Here is a 27,088-nt window from a genome sequence, read left to right on the forward strand (position 1 = left end):
TTTGTACTAAACAACAGATGTTGCAGTAAACAACATTACAGATCATATTCGTTGTATTAAAATTTAAAATGACAAAACTCAACCCAGTCTCTTTTTGTTAAATTTCATTTTTATCAATATTAGCCATTATAAAAGTATAAGTAAAAGGTACAAGAAGCTATACAAATAAAACAAACAATTCAGTCAAACATACAAAGTCATCGCTCTAGTCTAACCATACAACGGTAAAGTTAAATAGCTTATAAAGTTATGAAACTTCCCCTCAGTCAAAACGATTGGCCAGGGAACAAATTATAGTTTCACGAGAACAGAGATCGCCCGTTAGATATACACAAGAAGATGAATTACATCTCATGTTTAACCACTACAGAGACGCCAGAGTCCGCGGCAAACGTCAGAACGTCTAGCCGAGGAAAGGCTGTTCCAGGCGGGGTACATGAGCGCCGAGCGCCCGGTCATCGCGGGATCTCACAACCTGGATAACATTTTCATAAATCTTTATAAATAAACCACAGATCTGAACTTTAAACAACTACATTCTCGCCTGAAAAACTCTTAAAACTACATTTCATGATACAGAAACAGTAGTATTATATTTCAACTGTGTTAAAAAATGGCACTTCTTATGTTGTCATTCTCCTTGGCACAGCCTATGCTCGTTATCAGCTGTCAATCAAGCTGTCAATCAAAGTTAACCACGCCCTTATTTGTCATACATTTTATATCTAAATATGATCTAAACTAACGAGTTAGAAAAAAATTCATCCCCCTCACTGTTGTCAGGCACTCGGAACCTGTCGAAAAATACAATAAAAGTCCATGGGACCAACCTGTAAAAACATGAATTTATGCTGTGAAAACAGACATTTTAACATGGGGTCTATGGACATTTGCTCCCTTTTGGGACCTCCCTCTAGCGGATTTTCGATGTATTGCAGTTTTTCGCACTTCCGGGTAGGCTTCATTTTTCAGATTAGAATGTTGCCGCTTGGTAAAACTGCTTCAAATGTCTGTGTGTTGTTAGCTATCGGCGCGTAAGCACAGCTTTAGCTCCGCCCACACGGCACGCCTCCAGCCGCTCGTTTTTTTCCGGAAAGACTCGGTACAGCCTATCTTTCTTTTATAAATATAATAAAACTAAAGAATTTTTGGAGATATGAAGGATGCAATACTACTCTATAGGCAGTGTTGGTTACAGTAACGTAACTACTTTTTCGGGTAAAAAGTAGTGTAACGCGTTACTACTAAAAATTTGGTAACGAAACGTAGTTCCTTTTTCAATTCGGCGCAACGTTACTTTTCCCATGGATATATTTGACAGCGACACTGCCTCAGCTGCGCGCTTGAGAGAAGAGAACTGTTGAGAACTGAAGAAAACGATTTAGTTTCATATTTATGTTTAAATTAAATTAAATGTTGCGCAATATAGGCTATCGGGAGACAAATGGAGTGGGCAGACATGATTTAGACCACTTTATTAAGTTTGTTTTTGTAGAAAGACTTTCTTTAAAACGAATTTCGTTTTGTATTAATTGTATCTTAATTTTAATCAATGTTTTACCTACCAATTAATTGCCTGAATTTAATAAATAAGTAAATATGGCATGCAAAATAATAATGACGGCACCAGCGCGTGAACTGGAGCTCGTCTCCATACTGTAAATGAACCGAAACTCAGATAAGCTACTTGTCTCACAGACCTGATAAATATATAGAAAGCTTGAATATGTGTACTTTTAAACAAAATATATTTTTGTCTCTCAAAATCTAATTTTTTTTCTCCTACTCTAGAGTGAGTCCTATGTCTGAAAACTAGCTTATTATGTCTTCTATATCCTTTTGTCCTATGCTATCAAGACGCGATTCGCACCGGTGTTAGAGAGCAGGGAAGCTTTATTGGCTTTTGCCGAAATTTAAAGTTCGGTGGATAGGGGATCGAAGCGGAGAGAAGTGGCGCGGGCGCGCTGCTCATCGCGGAGTGTCGCACTCTACCCCATGATGCAGAGCCGGCTGAGAATAAAAGTTGCCGCACACAGCAGCGCCAATGAGAAGGACTTTTTTTCTTTTGAAATTGATACTATTTTTTATAATAAAGAGAACAAAATAATTACCCGCTGACCCGCTCCATTTAAAGCTTTGTTTATTTGATGTATTTGTCATGTCTGTGTGAGGCATACACTGAGTTTCGTTAAGTTAGGATGTGCTCTAGTTCACGTGCAATGCAAGTGAGCGCGCGAGCGCCTCCGTTATATTTGTTTCGTAGGCCTTTTCATTAAATACAGGCAATTGGTTGATGAAAAATTGATTAAAATTAAGATACAATTTATACAAAACGAAATTCACTTTAAAGAAAGGCTTTCTACAAAACAACTTCAACTTCAACGGTCAAAATCATGTCTGACCCGCTCCATGTCTCATATTGCGCATCCTGTCTTACTCGGTCGTGCTGTTCACTTTTCATAAAATCAACATAAATGGAAAAAAAATAACATTATAATATTTTAACAAATAAACTAAATGCGCTTTTTTAATGGCTACAATAGTAGGCCTATATTTGTACATATTTCTGCACATTAATTTAATTCTGAATTTTGCACAAGTTGAAAGGCATTTGTTCAAATCAAGTTCACGGATAATTGTGCGTGCATTTATTAAAGGAGAACTCCGGTCAATTTTAACATTGAGCTAATTTTTTTGTACATTTGGAGTGCTGTCAATACAGAGAACAACGACAAAAATCGGTGTTGCCTACACTGTGTTATCCTTTTTTTAAAATTTGCACCCTGTTGACTTCAATAGGGCAAGTTTTAAACCTGCTTTTAGCCTCTTAACATCCTTGATGTGTCATTACAAGTGCACAGCCAATGTGAGTGATTCCTTCATTGTGAACACGGGTGAATCTGACTGCAGTAGATGTGAAAGATATGGATAAAAATGATATTATTTCAGCCAGCGCTCATACCTGTATTTACATCCTGTTTTCGGTCGAAAGGCCATAGTAATCGATTGTCGAGTTCACGCGCATAGGTTTAGTACCTATGATCACGCGACAATCGATTACTATGGACTTCGACCGAAAACAGGATGTAAATACAGGTATGAGCGCTGGCTGAATAAACATAATTTTTATTCATATCTTTCACATCTACTGCAGTCAGATTCACCCGTGTTCACTCTGAAGGAATCACTCACACTGACTGTGCACTTGTAATGACACATCAAGGATGTTAAGAGGCTAAAAGCAGGTTTAAAACTTGCCCTATTGAAGTCAACAGGGTGCAAATTTTAAAAAGAGGATAACATGGTGTAGGCAACACCGATTTTTGTCGTTGTTCTCTGTATTGACAGCACTCCAAATGTACAAAAAAATGAGCTCAATGTTAAAATTGACCGGAGTTCTCCTTTAATCATTATGATCGTACTCGGTTACTAACGTAACCTCGGTTCTCTCTAGAAGAGGGAACGAGTACTGCGTTTTATCAAAACGCTACGGGAAAAGTCTCTTTTCACGAAACACTGAAGCAAAAATTATCCTTTAATTTTCATATATGTAAAACGCGTTGCGGCAGCAGCAGACAGCTGAAGCAAGACGGCTTGTCCGCTCATTGGCTGCTCTGCGGCAACTGCATAAGCCTATCGAGCGCAGGCTGATGCAACATCAGACCAATGAGGGCGCTTTGCGCCCTCCTCGCCACTTCCCGCCGAGACGGGCGTGGCTTACCTCTATAAAAGGAGCTCGAGAAGGCTGATTCACTTGATTTTGATCGCCGAAGCGAACCAGAGTGAACCAAACGCACGGCAAGGGAACGCAGTACTCGTTCCCTCTTCTAGAGAGAACCGAGGTTACGTTAGTAACCGAGTACGTTCTCTTACGAGAGTTCTCTCGTACTGCGTTTTATCAAAACGCTACGGGAACCCCTTGCAAAACGCTGTGCGTGCTGGGATAAAAACACTGATCACCGGAAGCTATTTCAGGCATACAGTGCATAATCACCAGATAGACTCACACAGAGTCAGGGAATAAGGGGGGGAGCCTTAATTCCCTATACTGTAGCGTCCGCAGGCTTAACATGACCTCACAGGGAGAGTCTAAAGACAGGAGGGGTTTCCTCCGTCCTTATATAGACATGTCCACAGACGCGAATATGACATCACATAGCCAGGGTAGGGAGCCTGCACTAATGTGGGAAAACGTGGGTCTTACACAGTTCTGCCCAGTATAGTCGGTAGCGCGTTGCGCCTGTAAATAGATTACACCGACAAAAGCTTAGCCTGTAAGGCGGGAACCTCTAGGTATAAAACCTGATAAATGTAGACGGAGAGGCCCAGCCTGCCGCCGTACATATATCCTGTAAGGAAATCCCGCTGGACCAAGCCCACGAGGAGGCAACGCCTCTCGTAGAGTGCGCTCTGACTCCCAACGGGCATTGAATGCCCTTGGCAGTATAAGCCAGCGCTATGGCGTCAACTATCCATCTGGATAGACTCTGTTTCGAAACAGCCGTTCCTTTGGAACGTCCGCTGAACGAGACAAAGAGCTGCTCTGTCTGTCTAAAGGCAGCAGAGCGGAACATATAAGTTCTTAAAGCCCTAACAGGGCAAAGAAAACTCGAGTCCCCTTCCTCACTCGATGCCGGCAGGGCAGCCAGGGAAATAACCTGAGCCCGAAAAGGCGTGTTGAGGGATTTCGGCACATAGCCGTGCTTAGGTTTGAGTATGACTTTAGAGTCATTAGGACCAAACTCCAAGCACGTCGGGCTCACAGAGAGCGCGTGCAGATCGCCTATGCGCTTCACTGAAGCGAGAGCCATCAAAAACACTGTTTTGAAAGACAAATGTTTGAGGCTGATAGACTGGATAGGCTCGAAAGGGGCACCTTTCATGGCCGCCAGGACCGTAGAAAGGTCCCACATAGGGACTGAAGGAGGTCTGGGTGGATTCAGTCTCCTAGCTCCCCTGAGGAAGCGGATGACTAAATCATTCCTTCCCAGTGACTGACCCAGCGTTGAACCGGAGAACGCTGAAATAGCCGCCACATACACTTTGAGCGTGGAAGGGGATCTGCCCTTATCCAACAGCTCTTGTAGGAAGGAGAGAACCTCCGCTACCTCACATTCGAGGGGTGAAAGGCTCCGAGCTGTACACCAGCTGGAGAAAACCGACCACTTTGAAGCGTAGAGCCGCCTGGTCGACGGCACTCTAGCCTCAGTGATGGTATTCATGACTCCCTCTGCGAGACCAACGGGTATCCGTTGAGCGCCCACGCATGAAGGGACCACAGTTCCGGGTGTGGGTGCCAAATCGAGCCCCTGGCCTGCGAGAGGAGATCTCTCCTCAACGGCACTGGCCATGGAGCGATGTCTGCTAACTGCATCAGAACTGGGAACCATGCCTGGTTCTTCCAGAACAGTGCTACAAGCAACACTGGGCATTTTGTTTTCCTGACCCGTTCCAACACCTGTGGCAGGAGGGAAACGGGGGGAAAAGCGTATAGCGGGCAGCGCGGCCACCTTTGGGACAGCGCGCTGTCGGTCTTTGAAAAGAATGCGGGGCAGTGAGCGTTTTCGTGGGACGCGAATAGGTCCACCTCCGCTTTGCCGAATCTCTCCCACAACAGCCGGACTGTTTGTGGGTGTAGAGACCATTCGCCTGTAGGAACGTTGTTCCTGGACAGTCTGTCCGGGCCCACATTCAGAAGCCCGGGTACATGCACTGCTCTCAGCGAGCGTAAGTTGTGCTGAGCCCATAGTAGGAGGCGTTTCGCCAGCCTGTACAGGGATATGGAATTCAGACCGCCCTGGCGATTTATGTAGGACACCACAGCCATGTTGTCCGAACGGACTATGACGTGTTGGTCCTTGATGTGGGGACAAAAAAAACGCGTCAGCGCATTGTGCACTGCCAGCATTTCTAGGCAGTTTATGTGTTGGAGCTTTTCTCGTTCCGACCATAGGCCGAAGAACGGTCTGCCCTCGAGCAGCACTCCCCATCCCGAGGTGGATGCGTCCGTCGACACCATCCTCACCCTCGAGGAAGTCCCCAGGCTTACACCTGATTGGTACCAGTCGTTCGCCATCCAAGGCACCAGGGCTGTGACACAGTCCTGATTGACCTTGAGGCGTAATTGACCGGACACCCACGCTCTGCGCGGTACCCACGCTTTCAACCAGAACTGCAGCGGGCGCATGCGGAGCAAGCCCAGCCGGAGAACTGACGATGCTGAGGCCATGAGACCCAGCATCCTTTGAAATTTCCTGAGCGGGGTGAAAGCGCCGCGGCGGAAAGACTTCGCCGCGCGCTGAATGTTCAGCACACGCTGTGGCGACAGCTGCGCTGTCATAGACTGTGAGTCCAGAACTATACCCAGAAACGAAATCGTTTGACTGGGGTTCAGTGAACTCTTCGCCCAATTGACCGTGATACCAAGATTCTCGAGGTGATCGAGTAAAATGGCTCTGTGCTCTACGAGCTGAGATCGTGATTGGGCTAGGATCAACCAGTCGTCCAAGTAGTTCAGCACTCGCATGCCTCTGAGTCTGAGAGGAGCGAGCGCTGCATCCATGCATTTCGTAAATGTACGAGGTGCCAGGGACAAGCCGAAAGGCAGGACTGTATACTGGTATGTCTGACCCTCGAAGGCGAATCTCAAGAATCGCCTGTGATGTGACGCTATCTGTATTTGAAAATACGCGTCCTTCAGATCTATCGACATGAACCAGTCTTCCCGGCGAACATGCGCGAGAATTTTGCTGGTCGTGAGCATTTTGAAACGGCGTTTCACTAACACTCTGTTCAGTCGTCTTAGATCCAGAATGGGTCTGATACCGCCGTCCTTTTTGGGGACTAGAAAGTATCTGCTGTATATCCCCTGTTCGCTTTGATCTCGGGGAATAAGCTCTATCGCCCCTTTGCTTATCAGTTTTGATATTTCGGCGCGAAGTAGGTGTGCTACTTTCAGCGGTACCGAAGTTTCGACGCGCGCTGTGAAGCGCGGAGGGCGTCGAAAAAACTGTAGCGAGAAGCCTCTCTTTATAATGCCTAAGACCCAGTCCGAAACCCCTGGAAGCGCTGCCCATGCATCTGCATGGTTGGCTAAGGGCCGGATACAGAGCGCGCTCTGTTCGCCGTGCGACAGAGGTGCTACGGGGCTCACAAACGTAGGCGTTATGCCTGCGGCATTTGAGGCGGGGGGCGCGCTTAATACAGCGGGCGGAGCGCTCGTCCTCGACCTTACAACAGTGCTTGGCTGAGTGAGGGAGGGCTGCGCGAGTCCCGTGGGACTCATGTGTGCGAGTAGATGTGGGCTGGGAGCGGACACATTTACTGCTTTGGGCGAACTGCCTGTGTAAGCAGCGCGCGCGCTCATAGGTCTCGTTTTTACAGAGAGCCTGTGATCTGATAGACATAGTGTTCGTGGGCACTGAGTAGTGGGCACTTTTACTATGTGGGGAGCGCAATCGACCTGAGTCGATTTTATTTGCGCGAGCCCTAAGTGCAGGGCTGTGCTTGTGTGTAGGGATGGGCACTGAGAAGTGGGCATCGACACTACATTTATAGCACCATCGGCCGTGGCCGGGACACCAGAAATACCGTGAGTAAGTGTGGGCGCGGGAGAGCGGGCACAGTTACTGCAATGAGTGCACTGTCTGTCTGAGCAGAGTGAATGCACACAGGTTTCGTCTTTACAGAAACCACAAGGCATGCAGAACATAGTGTTTGTGGGCACTAGGCAGTGGGCACGTTCACTATGTTGCGTGCGTGATCGACCCGAGTCGAATATATGAGCGCGGGCCCTGTGTGAAGGGCTGTGCTAGTGTGTAGGGATGGGCACTAGCAGTGGGCATCTTCTCTACACATATAGCATCATCGGCCGTGCTCGTGGGCAGCAAAAAACACGTCTGCAGTTGTCTCTCGGGGAACAAACAGAGTGATTTGCATTCGGCGGCATAAATATTTTCTGCCGGCCGGCCTGGGGTTCGAACCTCCGATCGCCCGCGCGCAAGTCTAAGAATCTACCACTGGACCACAGTGAAGATACATAGACAAAGTCAGCGCGAGTTTTATCCACACTGGCGTTTGCTACCACGTGCTCGTGGCCAGCAAAAAACACGTCTGCAGTTGCCTCTCGGGGAACAGACAGAGTGATTTGCATTTTCAGACGCCTGCAAAATGCCAGAATGTGAGAAGAGTGGAAATCGCCCAGTTTCAGCGGGGCTGAAAACACTCCATTCTCCTTTCGCCAGTGACGCGCGGGAACCGTAGAAACGGTGTTCGGTTGCAGGCAAGCGGGTACTACGCGCTCGCTGGCTGCAAAATGCATCTCTGCAGTCGCCTTCAGGGGACTTACAGAGCAAAGCATTGGCGGCATAAATATATATGCCGCTAGACCGGGATCCGAACCCCAGTCTCCCGCGTGGAGAACCTATAATTCCACCACTGAGCCACAGGGGGATACAGGCTTTGAAAGCGGCGTCAACATGTATTCTTCGGCGTTTGCTGGCAGGCAAGCGTGTAACAGACTCACTTGCTGCAATAATATTTCCAGTCGCCGAACAGGGAACTGAGAAATGTGAGAGAAAAGAGGTCAGACCGACCAACGGTGGGACTAAGAACACTCTTTTCTCCTTCGCCGGTGAATGACGCGTGCAGAGGCAGGGTAGCTTTTCTTGTAACGTAAAGAAAAACTAATCCCGCCATCCGCTTCCAGGAAGGGCAGCCTCGGAAGGATGCCCGGTGAGTCCTCAGAGTCACCGTAGGCAATTGGCTCGGAGTGAAGGCGTTCGCCGTCAGCGAGCGCGAGCGCTGCATGAGAAGGCATCTTGAAAAAGACGCAGCTCTTTTAGGGGTGCGTGTTGCAAAGCGAACACACACACACACACACAAACACAAGAACAAGAATGTAAAGGATATGGCGTCGGAAAGCGCAGCAGGTACGGCGGTAGAAGGCGGCGTTGGCCAGCGGCTTCAAGGGCTCGTCCCGCTGAAGTGCTTGCATCAGACAACGCGTGCTTCCTCGTGATCCAGCGATGCGTGCGCTTCGCTGAAGAGATTAAAATCAAGTGAATCAGCCTTCTCAAGCGAAGCGCCCTCATTGGTCTGATGTTGCATCAGCCTGCGCTCGATAGGCTTATGCAGTTGCCGCAGAGCAGCCAATGAGCGGACAAGCCGTCTTGCTTCAGCTGTCTGCTGCTGCCGCAACGCGTTTTACATATATGAAAATTAAAGGATAATTTTTGCTTCAGTGTTTCGTGAAAAGAGACTTTTCCCGTAGCGTTTTGATAAAACGCAGTACGAGAGAACTCTCGTAAGAGAAACTAAAATCCTAACAAATAGGCTATGCTATGTACAAAAAATCTGATGAGCCCATAATATGAACGCATTTACATGTTAAGCATTTTCCTCCCATAGAAAACCATTAGCCTATAAGAACGCTTAATGTGCGGATTAGAATGTCCCCTTATTATGTCGAAATAAGAGATATTATGTCGATACTAGGCTACTGTGTCCACCGTGGAAAAATTGAAAAAGTTAAGCAAACTTTCCTGTCTTTTTGAAAATTTTCCCCTGAGTGAAACGATCGAGGCTATAGCAATCTCAACTCGTACAACAAGCGCGCAAGTCATGTGTCACAAACATTGAACACTACACAAACAGTCATTTTATTTTTTTTCATTTAGGCAATTAATTTTAGTGACACAGGAGGTGCCGGATCCAATAAAAAAGGTTCCGGATCCAATGTCGGAGGTGACGGAACATGTTCCGGCTCAAATTAAGCCCTGATATTTAGGAACAGATATTGGGTTCTGCCCAAAGTCAAGCAACATAAAAGTAACGTAAAAGTAACGAGTAACGTAAAAAGTTACTTTCCAAACGGGGTAACTAAGTAAAGTAACGGATTACTTTTTTTAAAAGTAACGAGTAACGAGCAAACACTACTTTTTAAAAGTAACTTCCCCAACACTGTCTATAGGTACTCAAGATTAACATGAGATTGACTGAAACTGAGTGTTTCACCCCCCCTTTAAGTTAGTATTGCATTACACCCAACACTGATTATTTTTAGTATTTTAATGACTATTTAATATTACCTCTGAACTTTGACTAGGCTAGTGAGACGGTTTTGGCTGGGCGGTCTGCACAATGAGGAAACAAAACGTGGAAATAAGGGATCCAATGCATAGAGAGTAAATCAGTTCTGCATAAAACAAAACACAATACACAAATTAATTACGATGTGCCACGTAATACAAAGTCAAAACAAAAAATACATTTGACACCAAACACACATATGTGAAAAAATGCTGTATAATAATCAGTGATCATGCAGCAGTATCTATGGAGATACATTTGGGTAGATTTCAGCATTGTTCTAGATGGAGGTTGCAAACTTTGTTACAAGACCCAGAGTTTATTAAATTTGTGGAGAATTGTATTGATAAATATTGTGAACTATACGAATGAAACTACGACAAGTATTAGATGGGAAGTGTACGTAAGAGGAGAAATGATACAAACAACATAATAAGGAATTACATAATAAGCAGGATCAAATAAAAAAAAGTTGAAATTAAAATAAGTATTGATAATAATCCTGAAAAATTACATAACCTGTCTATCATGAGAGCTAAATTAACAACCGACAGCCTATATATAGCCTTTCAAAATCCACAAATGCGTGAGGGGATTTACAAATGCACAGAAAGCAGTTCACAAATTAATGCCAGGCAGTTGTGTTTATAAAATAATAAAACATTTGTAAATATTAATAATAATAATATTACTTTATATTTTATTATTATATTTAATATTTTAATATTTTTTTATGTGCAAATCTCATTTTATTTATTTGTGAATTAGATTTTTTTGTGAATCTCTTTACATTTATTTGTAAATATTAATCTATTTATCTGGAATAATGCAACAATTCTAACCCCATAATCCTCCTCTGCTATTCTGCCTATTTTGTGCTTCACTTGAAAAAGTTCCTTTCACCTTTAGTAACTGGAGTCACTTCAGTTCTAAAATAATAACAATAATTGAAGGCTACTAGTAAAGCTGAATCTGCGCAATAGCATCCAGCTGCAGCCCCGCAGACTCACCTCCGGCTAGACACCACTGGCTGGACACCAGTGGATAGACAGCCTACGTCATTTCCGTTTCGCCGCTAATTTCCGGTTTCACCGCTGGATGGACAGCAATTTTATTTCCTATTTTCACCTCTGGATTGACATATATTTATTTTATATTTTCACCTCTGGATAGACAGCATATTTAGTTCTCACCTCTGGATTGACATATATTTATTTTATATTTTCACCTCTGGATAGACAGCATATATAGTTTGGATGGACAGAATATTTATTTTATATTTTCACCTCTGGATAGACAGCATATATAGTTTGGATGGACAGAATATTTATTTTATATTTTCACTTCTGGATAGACAGCATATTTAGTTCTCACCTCTGGATGGACAGAATATTTATTTTATATTTTCACCTATGGATAGACAGCATATTTATTTTCTGTTTTCACCAGTGGATAGACAGCATTCTTTGCAGGCTTAATTGCACACGTCTTTTCCGTATTGTCATTTTACTTTTATGACTTAAAATATATAATATAAAAGCTGTGTGCAAATTGAAATATGATCTTTATCATATCTCTTTACATAAAACAATTCTCAATAATATACTTAATATTATAACATCAATAATTCATGCAAACTGCATTCACAAGAACCACCTTGAAAATATATATTGTTCAGATCATATCACTATTTTTTGTGACTTAAATTCAGCCTAGATCAGTGGACTATAACGTTTTGTCAATACAACAGACTTGTACATGTTAATTGACCACAGTTTTTTGCCTTGCCCATTTGGAAATTCAATTCTTATTTTTTTTTTTTTTTGTAAATGTAACCACTTCTGTTTTTAAAATATACGTAGATTCACATGATCAGACAATTTACCAAACAATCCAGATCAAATTAACACTTCATGGTTTTGCAATATTTATTGGAAATTACACATGGTACAAATGGTACAATCTTCACACATCCAAGTGAAAAAAAAAACGTATTTACAATATTAAATCATACCACTCAAAGAACGATTTAATTGGAAAATCTATTGTAGCAACCTAGAATTGAGGCACAACAGAGTTCACTAATACCTTTTAAAAAAAACACGACACAGTACCTTGAAAACAAGACGATTTTTTTTAACTAGCTAGTTTGTGCATTTGAATTCTGACATGACCTATAAATCATCGACAGTTTATTATTTTTTCTTACCGCTTACATCTGCATGGCGCGTCAAATTTGAAAAGTGAATGACGATACGGAAATGACGTCAATTTGAAAAGTGAATGACGATACGGAAATGACGTCTGCTGTCCATCCACTGGTGTCCAGCCACTGGTGTCTCGCAAGAAGTGAGTCTGCGGGGCTGCAGCTGGATGCCTCTCAATCTGCGTGGCCCTGATTGGCTGCGGGGGTATCCCGTACGCGCGTGCGTTGGAGGCCGATGACGTCACCGCTCGCTCGCTCGCGCCCGTCTCGCTTCCCTCATTGAGAGTTTCAGTGTCGAGTCTTCTGAGGAGAGGAGAGCAGTTCACGGTATTTCTCATATTTACTCAACCATCACACACACTTTATACAGTTTGATTCAGCGACAGGCTCATTCCTGTATTGTTTTCATCGATCACAGCGATACTTGTGCGTCTTTTCTGGCATCTTCCTTCTGAAATAAACATTTAGTGCAGCAGCAGCGAGCATGAGAATATGTTGAGTTCATTCAGACGATGTTGTGTTCGTTTGTGTGAGTTTCGTCAAGTCAAAGTTTGAGATCTATGAAGGGAATGTATGGATATCGATCTCAAGTGTCATACCCGGAACAGATCTGCTAAATGGTTTACATTATTTTACTTTACTCTTACATACTTCACAGCATAATGAGCAACTTGAGACATTAAATCAATAGCCTACTTATAAATATGAATAGCGTTTGACTCTTGGAACAATAGTGCTCTTTGGTGCTCTTTATTTTAAAAAGTTTTATGATAATTTTGAGTTTCTGCGCATATAAAATGTTATTATAGTGATCTAACTTAGTGATTAATGAATCATAAGATCAAACTATATTTTAGATTAGATTAGATTTTAGATTAATTTGGACATATTATGCTGCTGTAGCCTAGTTGTTTATCTAGTAGGGCTGGGCGATGTGGCTGAAAATCACGATAAGTGTTTCATATCGGTCGATATCGATATTGATATTATTTATGACCTATTTAAAGGACCAGGAGAGAAATATATTACATTTAAACATTTTTTATTTTAAACTTAACCTTCCTCTGATTATAATCCCCTCAGTTATAAAGGCAGAAATGTCAACACATGGAAAACACTCAAATAATTATAATGTAAACATAAGTCTAAAATCACAATGAACACTTAACAATTATCTCTTAACATTAAGGTGCAAAATTAATGAATACGTAAGAAATGCTTAATAAAGAAAGAGTAATAAAATAGTGCAAAGTGTTAAATAAACATAGAGAAACCGACGACGGTCTTGTATAATTTGCAGACGACATTGGTCTGACTATGGCACACCGGACGAGAAGCGCAGCGTACTGATACAATTAAATACAATCGTTGCTAAGTCTGCAGTCTGAACACTTTACCTTAGAGCGTCCGTTAACTGAATGAATTGAGAATATCACCTGAAAATTCAATAACATCAGCAGTTTTCATCCACGCTGCTGATTTCTGTAAATTAATGTATATTGCAGCACAGGTTGAAGTCAGTATACATTAACGACAAATAAACGTAAATGGCGCTCTGTGGCGCAGCAGGATTTTGAACAAGGTCCTGAGCCGTTGCTGGGCGCCGCGGACAGACGCTGAATGGCGCCGCCGGTGTGTGTACGCTCATAGAGAATAATGTGTTCGAATTTTAAAGACGCGCCGCCAGGGCTCCAGACTAACTTTTTGCACCTCCGTCCTGGAACCGTCCTGAAAAACAATTAAGACTGTTTAAGACATAACCAACATAGTTTACGTGAATACTCTCCAAAACGGACATTTCGACATAATGTTGTGTGTATTTGTCCATTCAGACACGAAATAGAGCTCAATTCGCACACAGAAAACCGAATAGAGCTCTTTTTTTGCGTCGTCACTCTTATTCAGATCTATATGTCTGCTCTACTCATTCTCCCAGACGTTTACATTTTTTAACGTTATATGAGACATGCAGCGCATGTCAACCCGTGTGCCGCTGGGTAGATCAGCACGTTACAGTACACGGGTGAATGACGGATAAGGATTTAAAATGTGAAGAAAAATAAAACTGGCAAAAAATTAAAATTGTACGACTTTCTATACTAGAGTGCTGTGTATGTAATGCAATGATATCTACACATTTCAAGAATGTAATTAACCATTTTTTTTGTAATTAACCATTTTCTTTTTCGCCATGAAAATGTCTTTCCTGGGTAACGTAATGAATTTCTAAATTAACTACATTTCTACCATTGTTGGCATACATACAAATGTACTGATCTCCATATTTGGAGCTCAACAAACAATTAGCGCTCGGAAAACTACATTTTAATCACAATTAATATAATCAATTTGTGATTTCATACATGTGCGCATCTGCCACAAACGCAGGTCATCAGACTGGATCGCTTCCCAAATCGTCACTATCTAACATTTTTGTCTAGTTTTTATTCGTTGACTAATATGCCAATAGATTTTCGTCATAGTTTTTGTCATTCAAAACTAGTTTTTATTTAGTTATCGTCTCGTTTTCGTCTGTGAAAATAAGCCATGTGATAGATGTACCGCGAAACAAGTCTCCGGGTGAGTAGTTGGCCAGTGATAGTAACTATAGTAACAGCATGAGAAGACGCGTTCCGTTGTAGTCAGCGCTTGGTCGGTTAATTTTGGCATTTTCTAAGTTACCCTAATAGGCTCCTAAGGCTAGTAATAAATGAACACACATACAAAAATGTATTTCGTCCTGTAGGCATCCTGGAGCCGGTTGCACCAACAGGGCTTTACTAAGCCTGGTCCTCTTAGTTAAGACCAGTCTTTAGAGTTGACTTAACGTCAGTTGCACCAACCAAACTTAAGCCTAGGCTTAACTACGCCTGGTCTTAGCGTTGCGCGTTCATGTGAATGACCACGGAACTATAGCAGTTGACTAGCAGCGTGCGTTGCTAGGTTACGCTGTAAACTATCTGCCGCTGTTTTGTTAACTTGTAGCCGTATCAATCGACACGCGGTGGATTTGTGGACATTAATCATGTCTCCAACAGTGTTTTGAAACGCACCATTTGCATAAAAACATAGCGCTATTAACAGCTGTAGGCTACTGCTGGTGTCAATGCTGCGTTGTGGTTCGACACAAACTGTAACTGTTTATCTCTCCGACAGAATCGAAACCTCATTGTAACAATGTAAATGTCCAATGGATTGCTTCTGTCCCTAATAACTCTCTCCCGTCAATTTTTTTGTGATTGATACATGTAGGCCTATCCCTTGTGCTTTTTGTTTAATAATAAAAAAAACTAAAAAAAAACTCTCTCCCGTCTAAAAGCCCGCTATGTCTTTACTGCTGAGTTATCAAGTGGTTACTATAGAAACACTATCTGTCGGATAACGGCTATTAACGCTATTATAAGCCTAGATTTAGAATTTACGCCTGCTACTGACTAGGCGTAAGATTTACGTCCGGTCTTAGTGAGAAGAGGATTTAAGCCTGGGTGGTGCAACTGTCGTAACTTTTAGGTCGGACTTAGAATGCTGAGTTAAGACCTACTTACCTTAAGACCAGACGTAAGCCCTGTTGGTGCAACCGGCTCCTGGAGAATATTTTTATTCGTCCTAAACACATTTTCTATCGTCCCCAGGATGTTATTATAGACCTCTTTAGATGTTCCAACCAGTTGGAAAACACTGATCGATCGATTTTATTTCATTTCGGTAAGTTGAAATGTATCTTTCAAATTACCTATTGATCATTCGTGTTTATTTAGCCTACAATTAACTAGTAGTAAAGAGTAACAGATGATCGATTCACGTGCCGCTTGAACTCTGTCAGCGATTTGTCAAGCACCAAAACGGTGTTTATTGTTTGAATTTGGTAATTAAATCTGAGAGCTGAGAATTTGTTTCATTGCAATAGTAACCTTCTCTGCCTTGGCAGCCCTGTGGATTCAGTTTGTAAAACTGTAGGTTGTTTTTTTTGGCGGGTGTGCTTGTGCTGCAGTGGTCTAGTTTATTTGCCATGTTGTTTGTGTATCTCTATTCCAAACGCGCGGGGGAAGGGCTGAGCCCGTTCGGAGCTACGGGAGCCCAGAGGGAAGTGTCGGCGAATGTTAAAGAGAAAACTGATTTTCATTCAAACAAATCGAAGTAAACTACACATTCGATAAAATCGATTTAGCCCAGCCCTAGTAATTATTTATAGTTACTAGTTACTTCTCACAAAAAATAACTGCATTAGTAACTGAATTACATCATTACAAAAGTAACTAATTACCAGGGAAAGTAACTATTGCGTAACTTAAAAAAAAAAAGTTTAAATATAAGAAATTTCTTGGATACCCCCAATATGAAATGTTTCGTTCTCGGACACACTCGGTCTCTCTCGCGCACTGTCGAGCGCGCTCGCGGCATTCGCCTCGCTTTTGTCCAGTCCGGTGCCTCATAAACACACACACACCAGAGAAAAAACTTTGCAGCTCATATGGCTGAGAGAGAGCCTACTCGGATGAAAACTGCTTCAGTGAGTTCAATTATAGTAACGCCGCATTTTTATTGACAGTAACTGTAATGGCGTTGTAACGAAGGAAACAGTAATTAGTTTGATTACTCGTTATTGAAAAAAATAACACCGTTAGTAACGCCATTTATTTATAACGCCCTTATTCCCATCACTGGTTACGTGCCATTCAGAATGACTCATGTTGTGGACGCGCTATTTCTGGAGCAAAGCGACACGGCAACTAAACCCAAATAATCCAAATAATAAATGTTTTATTACAATATTGTTCTCTTAATAAAGTTATGTAATATGATAGTCCAATAATAGTCATTATTAGTCGTGCATTGCCGTTTTAGCTGCGCGCGCTGAAACTAAAAAGGATCACCGTACACTTTACTACATTAATTCTTAACCAAATGCATCCTATATGAGATAAATCAGATATAGATAGGCCTACACAAAATAAACACAATATTACAACTTACATTTGCACAGAACAAAAGGCTGCGAGTGCACACGCAAACTTATAGTCATGATGAAGGTGTAAAATGGTCCAAAACATAACTCCGGCGCGCTCGCACATGTTTAGTGGTCGCGCAGCACGGAGACGCACACTTAAGAACCTGCTTAATCGATGACTGATAAGTTTTATCGATTAAATGTATTATCGTCAGTTAATCGTTAGCATCCCTAGTGTCATTAGTGATTGTTTTTGTATTATTGATGTTTTATCCATGTCATAGTGTGAGAAATGACAGTATTGTCCATCAATGGAGCAGTTTAATAGGCAGATCATCTATCTGACTCAAATAATGTGTTTCTAACAGCAAACACTCAGAATAAAGTGAGTTGATCTGCTGATGATCCTGAATGACTTGTTGAATGAGTGTTGATTAGGGCTGTAGCGATATGCGTCATGAAACCGAAATCGCAACACTCAGATCCACGAACCTGTCGCGTGTGAGAAGGCAAAATCCCTTCCAACACTCAGAGTTATCCTTCCCGTCCAGTTCCAATGCTACCTAGGGCTGTGACATGGCAGTTTTTTACCACCGCAGTGGAAATTGACCAATAACTGCGGTGGTTAGGGGGTGTTTTTGAAAAAAATTAAATAATAATAAACAAGGCCCCCGTAAAGCATTGAAATACATATTAGGGATGGTAATTTTAAGCAAAAATAATATTTGAAGATCGCTGGGTATTACTACAAAACTTAAACATGCGTTTCATATTTATTAGAGATGCACAGATTGATCGGCTGGTGACCGGAATTGGCCGATTTTCACGTGATCGGCCGTGACCGACGACCGGCTGGTCAGTCTGACAAATACCGATTTTATGCCGGTCAAATGCACTCGGGCGGCGCATGATTAACATCGCGCAACATCAGCATCACACGTGCACACGGTACACACATGTATAAAACCTTGTGAATTACGTCCGTTCAGACCGCAAGCGCGTATTTTTTTCCGGCGTGCATGTTAATCAATGAGTGCATTCACAACGGGAGCAGGAGCAGCGCGTGAGCGTCAAGCAGGAGCGTCGCGAGCAGTTAAGCGCGTGTTTCGGCGCCGAGTCCATTTGCTGCACTGCTCACGCTCAATTAAAGGGAAAGCACACTTTTGATGGACAAAATAGCCTAAATAGGGTTTCACAAAAAAAGTGCCCAAAATGCACAGACTTTGCGTGTTTTAACAAGAACTAGAGTAGGCTATGTCAGAAAAGAAAACGAAGACTAATATTTATAGAAAATGTACCCATTTAAACTTGTTTTATTATTCAGTTTGTACAAGTGATTGCAATAGGCCTGTGTGTGTGTGCTTTGAGAAATATCTTTATACTGCAAGGCTATATTATTTTATTTTTTATTTATATATTATTTTATTGCCATTCCCTGTTTTCATACAGACGTTTAGTTTGTTAAATACATATATAAAAAATATTGGATATTGAATGTGAAAAGGAAATGGTTCTTCCATAACACTGCACTTTAGATGTGTGTGAACTATGCAAATTGTAAAATGTTCTATTACAGAAAAGATATAAAATAAATATTTGTGTGTGCTGTAAAGTGGTTAGAAAAAATGAAATCGGAATCGGCTAAAATCGGTATCGGCAGGTCAAACTTAATGAAAAATCAGAAATCGGAATCGGCCCAGAAAATTGTAATCGGTGCATCTCTAATATTTATGTTTAAATATTATAATGCTATTTTTTCAATTTCATCCATGTTGATTATATGAAAAGGGAACCGTTTGAGATGAGTAAGATAGGATCATAAGATGCCAAATATATCGGGAGACATATGGAGTGGGTCAGACATGATTTTGACCACTTAAGTTTTGATTTGTAAAAAGCCTTTCGTTAAAGTGAATTTCGTTTTGTATAAATTTTAACTTAATTTAATCAATGTTTCATCAACAAATTGCCTGGATTTAATAAATAAGAAGCAAATATATCAGACAATATAATTAGGATGCAGAGGCGCCGGCGCGTGAACTGGAGCTCGCCTCATAAATGAACACAAACTCAGTGTATAAGCTATACTTGCCTCACAGACCTGAGAAATATATATTGAAAGGTTGAAATGTGTACTTTTAAACAAAACAATTCAAAACGAAAAGAATTGGGCTACTCTCTGCTTATGTAGGCTAATTTGTATGAAGTGTGCATTTCTCTCTATAGGCAAGGCAAGTTTATTTATATAGCACATTTCATACACAATGGCAATTCAAAGTGCTTTACATAGAAGAAATTAAAATAATAAAAAGAAATTTGAATAATTAAAACAGTTTAGAAAATTTAAATAAAACACAGAACAGTTCAAACAGTCGGAAGAACAGTGGCACAGTGCTCATTCAGTAAATGCATAGCTAAAGTGTTTTGAGTCTGGATTTGAATGTGACTACTGTAGGAGCACATCTGATCTCCTCTGGAAGCTGGTTCCAGCTGCGGCTGGCATAGTAGCTAAAAGCGGACTCTCCATGCTTAGCGTGAACCCTTGGTATTTCTAGCTGATATGAAACTCCCAAAGAGAAGTGAGGAGTTTACCACTTCTAGAAGATCTGCTTCTAAACTGTTTAACACATTTTTGAAAAAAAGATGTGGGAAGTGTGTCAAGAGCGCAGGTTGATGTTTTAAGGTGCTGTACGGTTTCTTCCAGAATTTTACCATCAATATCTTTGAAATCAGACATAGTAACTACTTTCTCAGGTGGTCTGATCTTTCTGACCCCAGCGTAACTCAAGGATGTGCTGATCACCTTTCTGATATTATTGATTTTCTCAGAGAAGAAAGAAGCAAACTCACTGCACTTGCTGTCTGAGAGCATTTCACTGGGAATCTGGCTTGGGGGGTTTGCCAGTCTCTCAACAGTAGCAAAAAGAGTGCGTGTGTTGTTTAAATTGCTGTTTATATTATTTGAGAAGAAAGTCTGTCTAGCTTTGACTAGTTCCATATTGAAAGCATGAAGGCTGTCTTTGTAGATGTTATAATGGACTACAAGTTTTGTCTTCCGCCATATGCGCTCTGCCTGTCTGCATTGTCTTTTCATATTTTGCACTGCTGTTGAGTTTCTCCAAGGTGCTTTTTGTCTGCCACTCTTCTTCCTGACTTTCACAGGAGCAATATCATCAATTACACTTTTAACTTTTGAGTCAAAAGAATCAAGGAGAAAATCAACAGAGTCCGCAGATATGCTTGGTGTTAAGGATATAGCCTTCATAGTACACTAGTGTTCTCATTTAAGCATCTCTTCTTGACAGACACAGATCCAGCTTCAATGGCAGGAGAGATCAATATATCAAAGAAAATACAGAAATGATCAGACAGTGCTACATCCTTAATAACAATTGCTGAAATATTTAGACCCTTACTGATTAGTAAATCTAGAGTGTGTCCACGATTGTGTGTGGGTCCATGTACATGCTGAGTCTGATCAAAAGTTTTTATAACAGTTTTGATTTCTTTTGCCATATTGGTTTCTGCATTATCTATGTGAATGTTAAAATCTCCAGCAATGGCAGAATAGTCAAACTCTGAGGTAATTGTTGATAACAGTTCTGTAAAGTCCTCAGCAAAGGCTGGAGAGTATTTTGGAGGCCTGTAAACAATGATAAGTAAAATGCATGGAGCACCTTTTAACACAATACCTAGATGTTCGAAAGATGGGTAGCCAGGTTTCATTTAGAAGCATAACATCCAGGTTGTTTGTGGTATTAAGTCGTTGACTAGAAGTGATTTATTTTTAAGTGAGCGGATGTTTAAGAGTGCTAACTTAACAGTCTTCGTTTTTGTCCCCACAGCAATCTTAGTTTGGCGTGTAATAGGCACCAGATTAGTTGGGTTTGCTGTACGGCTATTGAAGGCCTTAGACTTTCTATCTTTTAATAGAACAGCAATAGAGAAAGATACAGGCACATTGGGTTCCCGCTTGTTCTGTAAACATTTGAGAAAGTTACTGTTATCATAGCGGGGACCCAACACATATCACTGAGAGCTGGTATCAGTTGTTTTTGGTTCACCTCGAGCAGATGGAGGAGGTTGTGGGCCCTGGCGTTGAGAGAGAGGCCGAAGAGCTCTCACAGGAGGGGGAGGGCGAGCTGGGCCTGCAGGCTTTGGTGGTTGTGGTGCCTGCCGTTTTTTGGTTGATGTCTGGGGGCTTGCAGCAAAAGAGTGGGATAGTTTGGTTCCAGCATTCACCAGTTCTTCCATTTTCTGTGAGAAGCACAGAAGTGGAGATGCTGGAGATAGGGATAAAATGTCTGGTGCTCTGGTGTTATCGGAGGCTGTAATATGCTGTCCTGGCTTCCCTGGCTGTTTTCCAGGAAGTTGTCCTTGGGTGCTGAATCTTGGAGCACTTCTAATATGTCTGTCTGTGGTGAGCTCTGTGGGCAGGGTTCAGCTGAGATTGAGTCCGTGAGCAGAGGTTGTTGTGGCTGAGTGGTGTTATCTTTGTCCTTGTGTGATATGTCAACCGCATGTCCATTTTGCTGCTGAAGTGAAGTCCTGTGGTCATTCATACTGTGTCTAGGGGTGTGTGCACACACGTGCCGTTCAGATTGAATGGATTGGCACACACTGCAGAAGGATGATTGAGGGAGAAGTAGATATTGTCCTTTAACACTCTTGAACCAAGTTTGTTTGGGTGGAGGCCATCCTGATGAAATAGTTGTCTCTGACTCCAGAAAAGATTGAAGTTGTCAATGAAGTTCACTCCTTTTATATTGCAGGTTTTTTGCAGCCATGTATTAAGCCCAAGCAACCGTGAAAACCTGTTTGTTCTTCTTGCTGGGAGTGGTCCACTGATGAATGTTTGAACTTTCAGTCTTTTAAGTGTTTCAAAAAGTTCATTGAAATCCTTCTTAAGGAGTTCTGACTGCTCTTTATGAATTTCATTCTTCCCCACATGAATGATGAGTCGATTCGCAGTCTTATGTTTCATCAGAATGTTCTGAAGTTCCCTGTTTACATCAGAAGTTGTTGCTTGTGGAAGGCAGCACGTAGTTTCCCTGCTGCTAATGTTTCTGATTACTCTGTCCACTGTCAGAGTCCTGGGCTCGGCTGCGCTCTGAGCTGAGTGCCGCTGTCTGCTCGACTTTGAGCGCCAGTTAGCATCAGTTTTAGCTACTTGCTGATTCTGTCTGTGTTCAATCACATTCATCACGTTTGGGGATTCCTCATTTACATTCATTAGTACTTCAAATCTGTTCTCAAGATGTATAGGCGGTGGTAGGAGACCAGTGTTTGCAATCCTTGTCAGAGCTGTATCTGGGGTAGAGGAGGCTACTGCGGCAATATGTGATGCTTGTGACAATCTGATGTCTCGAGTGCCTTTGGGTCTCGCTCCCTGTTTGTGCCTCCACGAATGAGACGAGTGTCGTTCATTATGTCGCCTTGTTGAGGTAAATTGTAGTTTTACTTGCTTTACCCCGGTCTTAAAGTGAAAATAGTATTTAATTAAATACATTTATGGTGAGATTACTACATTTTATTTAATTAATCACATTTATGGTGAAATTACTGTGTTAATTTTGACCATGAAACATGCGCTGTCACTTTAATTCAGCGTTTGCAGCACAGCAAAGATAGACTCGGTGCGTAAACGATCGCTGCACTGCTGTATACGCACCGCAAATGGAACGGATCGACGGACTGCAACCGCGTGCAGTGTGAAAGCTCGAACCTGTTAACATGGGTATGGAAAAAAATATGCACCGCATACGCACTGCAAACGGAGTATGTGTGAAACGGGCGTAAGTGCTGCGAGGATGGCGAGTTGGCATCGCCAACTTTGTTTGCAGTCGACACTGACAGAAATCACTAGTTTATTAATAAACAATTAAAATGTCTCATGCATAATCATTACTTTTGCCAGTTCTTTGTGGCAAGCGTAATGCCTGCGCTTGAGGTGGAATAGGCAATATATTATTTGTGGTTTACAGTAGACAGTAAGCCTCATTTACCTCAGTATGAAACAGTAGCCATTTAATTTACTTTGTAAATGTAAGAGAACTTGATTGAAGAAGAATTTTCAACATGCTCGATGGGGTGGGGGAAAATCAATTCTTAGATGCATCGCGATGTTGACGATTCTGAATCGAATCACAAATGTCAAAAATAGATTTTCTAAATGTTAATTGATAAAGAAATATTGACATATTTACACAGCGCTGGGAGATCCAGTAAGAAAGAGTTTGAATTCACAGCAGAATTAATAACATCACAGTGAGATCTAATTGGAAGCATTCAAATTCAGCGTGAAGCAAGCAGCAAGCGATTTGCAAAGACAGGGTTTTTCCTACATTGAAAAATTCTTGGCGGCCGCCAAAACGATTTTTTGTCCCGCCAAAGCCTTATTTGATCTGTAATTGGGTTTTGTGAGTGAAGCAGGCTACTGACGGAGTGACGGAGAGAACGCTCACAGCGCCCTACCCCCGCGCGGGCACTCTCCGTCTTCAGTTCTGTCTTTGCTCTCTCCCTCGCATCAAAATCAACTGATCCTAAAGGTCGGAAGACCGAATCCATGTTTCACGTGGTGCATTCGGAGAATATTTTTGCTGAATTAGCGCTGGGTGTGAATTGCAGTCAAAAAAAAGTTGCCTTATCTTCTCTTACAACTTGTGACAAGCATTCCGCACATGCAGCTGACATAGGCCTAACTTTAAATAAATGCAAAAAAAAAAAAAAATCTATCCAGTTTGAAGTGTTTTTTTTGTGTGTGTGTGTTGACAAATCTTTTGTGATCTTTCGAAATCTTTCCCACACAACACGTCCGCTAAAGTCCGATTCGCGACCTAATGACTCCTTTGAGCCGATTCATTATAATGAATGGTTAAAGCAATTGGTCTGCCCGTGCAGTGTCTGAATACCTGTGTCAACCCTCCCGTTTTTCCCGGGATTCTCCCGTATTTTACATTGCTATCCCGCTATCATCCCGTTTAAATATTTCCCCGCATTTCTCCTGTATTTTTAATCTTTCTATAAAAAAATCACGCAAAGAAGAACAGCAGCATCCGAGGATGGACGAACATGAGAGAGATGGCATTAACACACGCAATTATGTCAAAATGTCCGTTTTGTCGAGTATCCTCATAAGAGCAGTCTGAGCAGTATTAAATTAGTTAAATAAAGTCGTAAATGAAAGCAAAGAGTTGTGAGAGAATGAGACGCGTGTGAGATCCGTGTCTCTGCCAGCGGCTGGTTTTAAAGGGTAACTAAACCCTAAACCAACTTTTTTTATTTAATGATCTGTTAGAATGAGGCCTTATTAGTGCTGTTCATTGATTCGAGTAACTTTTTTGACATTTGGGTATAAAGTGTTTTAATTTTACAATATATGGTGTAAAAACGTCTGAGTGCTGCCCTCTTAAGGTTGAACGGTGGCTACTGCAGTTGAATTTTCCTATTGGATGTTGCGGTGGCAAGTGACGTAAAAGGTGGCAGGTGACGTAAGCAGGTTCCAGCTCTACCACGCCCCTGATACGAGCTCACCACGCCCTTGGTATGAGCTAGCGTAGATTTATCTGTGTACAGTGGTCAGGAGGGTACGTAGGTGTAGTGTTGCTGGTTGCAACAGCACTGCTGGACTGCATAACTTTCCAGCAGACTTGGAAAATAGGCGCCAGTGTTTGCATACACTTGGCCTGGAAGACCGTGAGTGTGAAACATGCATTTTCGCGGGATTTCTTCTCCAACGCAATAGAGGTGGAAATGGGCTTCTCCACACAGCTCGCGCTGAAAAGCGACGCAGTGACAAACGCTGCTCCTCCTGCATGGACTCCACCACAGCAGCGGCGTCCTGATGTGAGTGATCATATTTAATCACACTTTATGGTTAGGCTAAAGTTATTCCTCTGGGGTCGACAAACGCGTCGGCGCATTTTGCTGGATTTTTTCACATAGCGGCAAAATATATGCCTATATAGAGAGCGCGCGCTATTGACATCAACTTGATAAAACCAGAGAATGACGGGCTCTGATAAAACTCATCAGATGCATGTACTTTACGTCGTCTTGCGACCCTGTGAGCAAACTCCATTTTAGAGTCTGACAGCAGGTCTCAGGTGCATGCCCCCCCGCCCTCGGTTCGTCCCCTCTCTCTCCGCTGGGGTCTGCCCACTTTTCTAGCATTTTTCAAATATTGACAGTGGGTGGAGTCAGGCTCTGACCAGGGGTTTAGTTACCCTTTAAAGACACAGTAGCCAATAAAGCTTTCTGTCAGTAAGGTTAATCAAAGAACAAAGTAACAGAGAAAAACACTCACTGCTCTTGACTAAAGTCTATGCTTATTTTTTACAGTCTATGCTCTTGACTAAAGATCTTTTTTAACATTAATAAGGATTAATCTATGTACAATTTAAAATGTATGCAGTGCAAACTGTTTGATAACTTCAATTTCTATATATTTTTCCTACCTGTTAGACAAATATTTAAAATATACTGTCTTATAAATATACTACATTAATTTGGAGATTAATTGTGAAATTATTACATTATAAAAAATGTTAAAAAGTACGTTTTTTTTAATGCCGATTAATCGTGATTAAATAATGTAGTTAATTGTTGCAATCAATAAAAATAAATAAAGAAACATGAATAAGTCTTATTTATGTTTATTTTAATTGAATATTATGTATTTTTTATGTTAATATCTGCGCAATTAATGTGTATTTAGCCTGCCTGCCTCTGCACCCCCAAGTGCAGACTGGAGTGAGATGAAACTAGATCAAAGCACAAATCAAGCTGTTGCTAGCTAGCTGCTAATTTTATATGGTAAAAATTACACTATTACACATCTTAACGCTACGTTTTTAATGCTACTTTTTAATTTATATGATTATACTAAAATAATTATCAGGTCTATCAAAAAAGGATTTTATCTTTCAAAACAATGAAAGCCAGTCGTGGAAAAATCACAGCTTTTTTTGCAAAGGGGGCAAGAAAGGATGAGTGAGAGTGACAGGTAATATCTGTGTCTGATAATTGCATATTGGGCTTGCGGATCATGTGGGTACTAGGGTACTCTTTGCTGTGTGTGGATGACAATGTTGGTCAACCACCACCGAAGACCAATTTTGACCCAGGAAAAACCCTGAAAGATTAATATAAATATTAATATAAAGGTTAATAAAACGTTACACTCACTTCTTCTTCTGGAGGTGCAGCAGGAACACGAATTGTTGGGTACCGATCCTTTTTTCAGGAGAAGCTTCTTAGCAAAACCAGCTTTATACTGACCTCATTTGTAAAGCAGTCTGGTGTGTGAAATGATTTGCGCAAACATGAAAGCATTGACGTTGATCGTGGGGAATATTCCCTTCGAAAACAAACTCAGCCACTGCGTCTTCAGCGGTTCGGATTTAGGAACATCAAAATGACTGCTGTGTTCGTTATTACACCCAAGAACAGAACACCACAATCGCTTAGATGCCATTCTGCTCATAGACAGTGCTCCAGCATCAACAATGACCGCGTCGGACTTTGATTGACAGCTCGCTCACGAGCGAGGGCGGGTCTGTGTTGAAACGCTGCTGTCAATCAACAATCGCCCGACCGTGTGACGTCACACGGTCGAACGGCTTGATTTAGGAGAGGGGAAAACATATAAGAAGATTAAAAAAAAAACACTGGATGGATTTCTATAATTTTATGGTGGTTGTGTACAGGCACTGCCAACACACATTTCAGTACAATCAACTTGTAAAAGTGCATGTACCATTATATGACCCCTTTAAAAGTACTAAGTAATCACACAGTGGAAAAAAAGAAAATCTATATAGAAAAAAAATACATTGATAACCGTT

The 27,088-nt window shown here is 41.7% G+C and overlaps 3 protein-coding genes across 5 annotated transcripts in view; 2 read left to right on the forward strand and 1 right to left on the reverse strand.

Annotated features, from left to right (window-relative positions):
* LOC311094737 (uncharacterized protein) overlaps positions 1–27,088 on the reverse strand; it is a 231,146-nt gene that overhangs the window by 153,557 nt on the left and 50,501 nt on the right. The gene's annotated exons all lie outside the window — the stretch shown is intronic.
* The window catches only part of LOC311094753 (uncharacterized protein), a 113,047-nt gene that overhangs the window by 78,205 nt on the left and 7,754 nt on the right, over positions 1–27,088 (forward strand). The window lies entirely within an intron of this gene.
* The window catches only part of LOC311094936 (uncharacterized protein), a 39,928-nt gene continuing 25,251 nt past the window's right edge, over positions 12,412–27,088 (forward strand). The window contains exon 1 of one of the 2 annotated variants that reach the window (XM_084133165.1): positions 12,412–12,622. The gene's annotated coding sequence lies outside the window, so the exon portion shown is untranslated. The remainder of the gene's footprint in view (positions 12,623–27,088) is intronic. The other variant, XM_084133166.1, reaches the window with a different exon arrangement.

This window comes from Abramis brama (genome assembly GCF_963993115.1).
Source record: "Abramis brama genome assembly, chromosome: 1".
In the NCBI taxonomy this organism is placed as follows: domain Eukaryota; kingdom Metazoa; phylum Chordata; class Actinopteri; order Cypriniformes; family Leuciscidae; genus Abramis; species Abramis brama.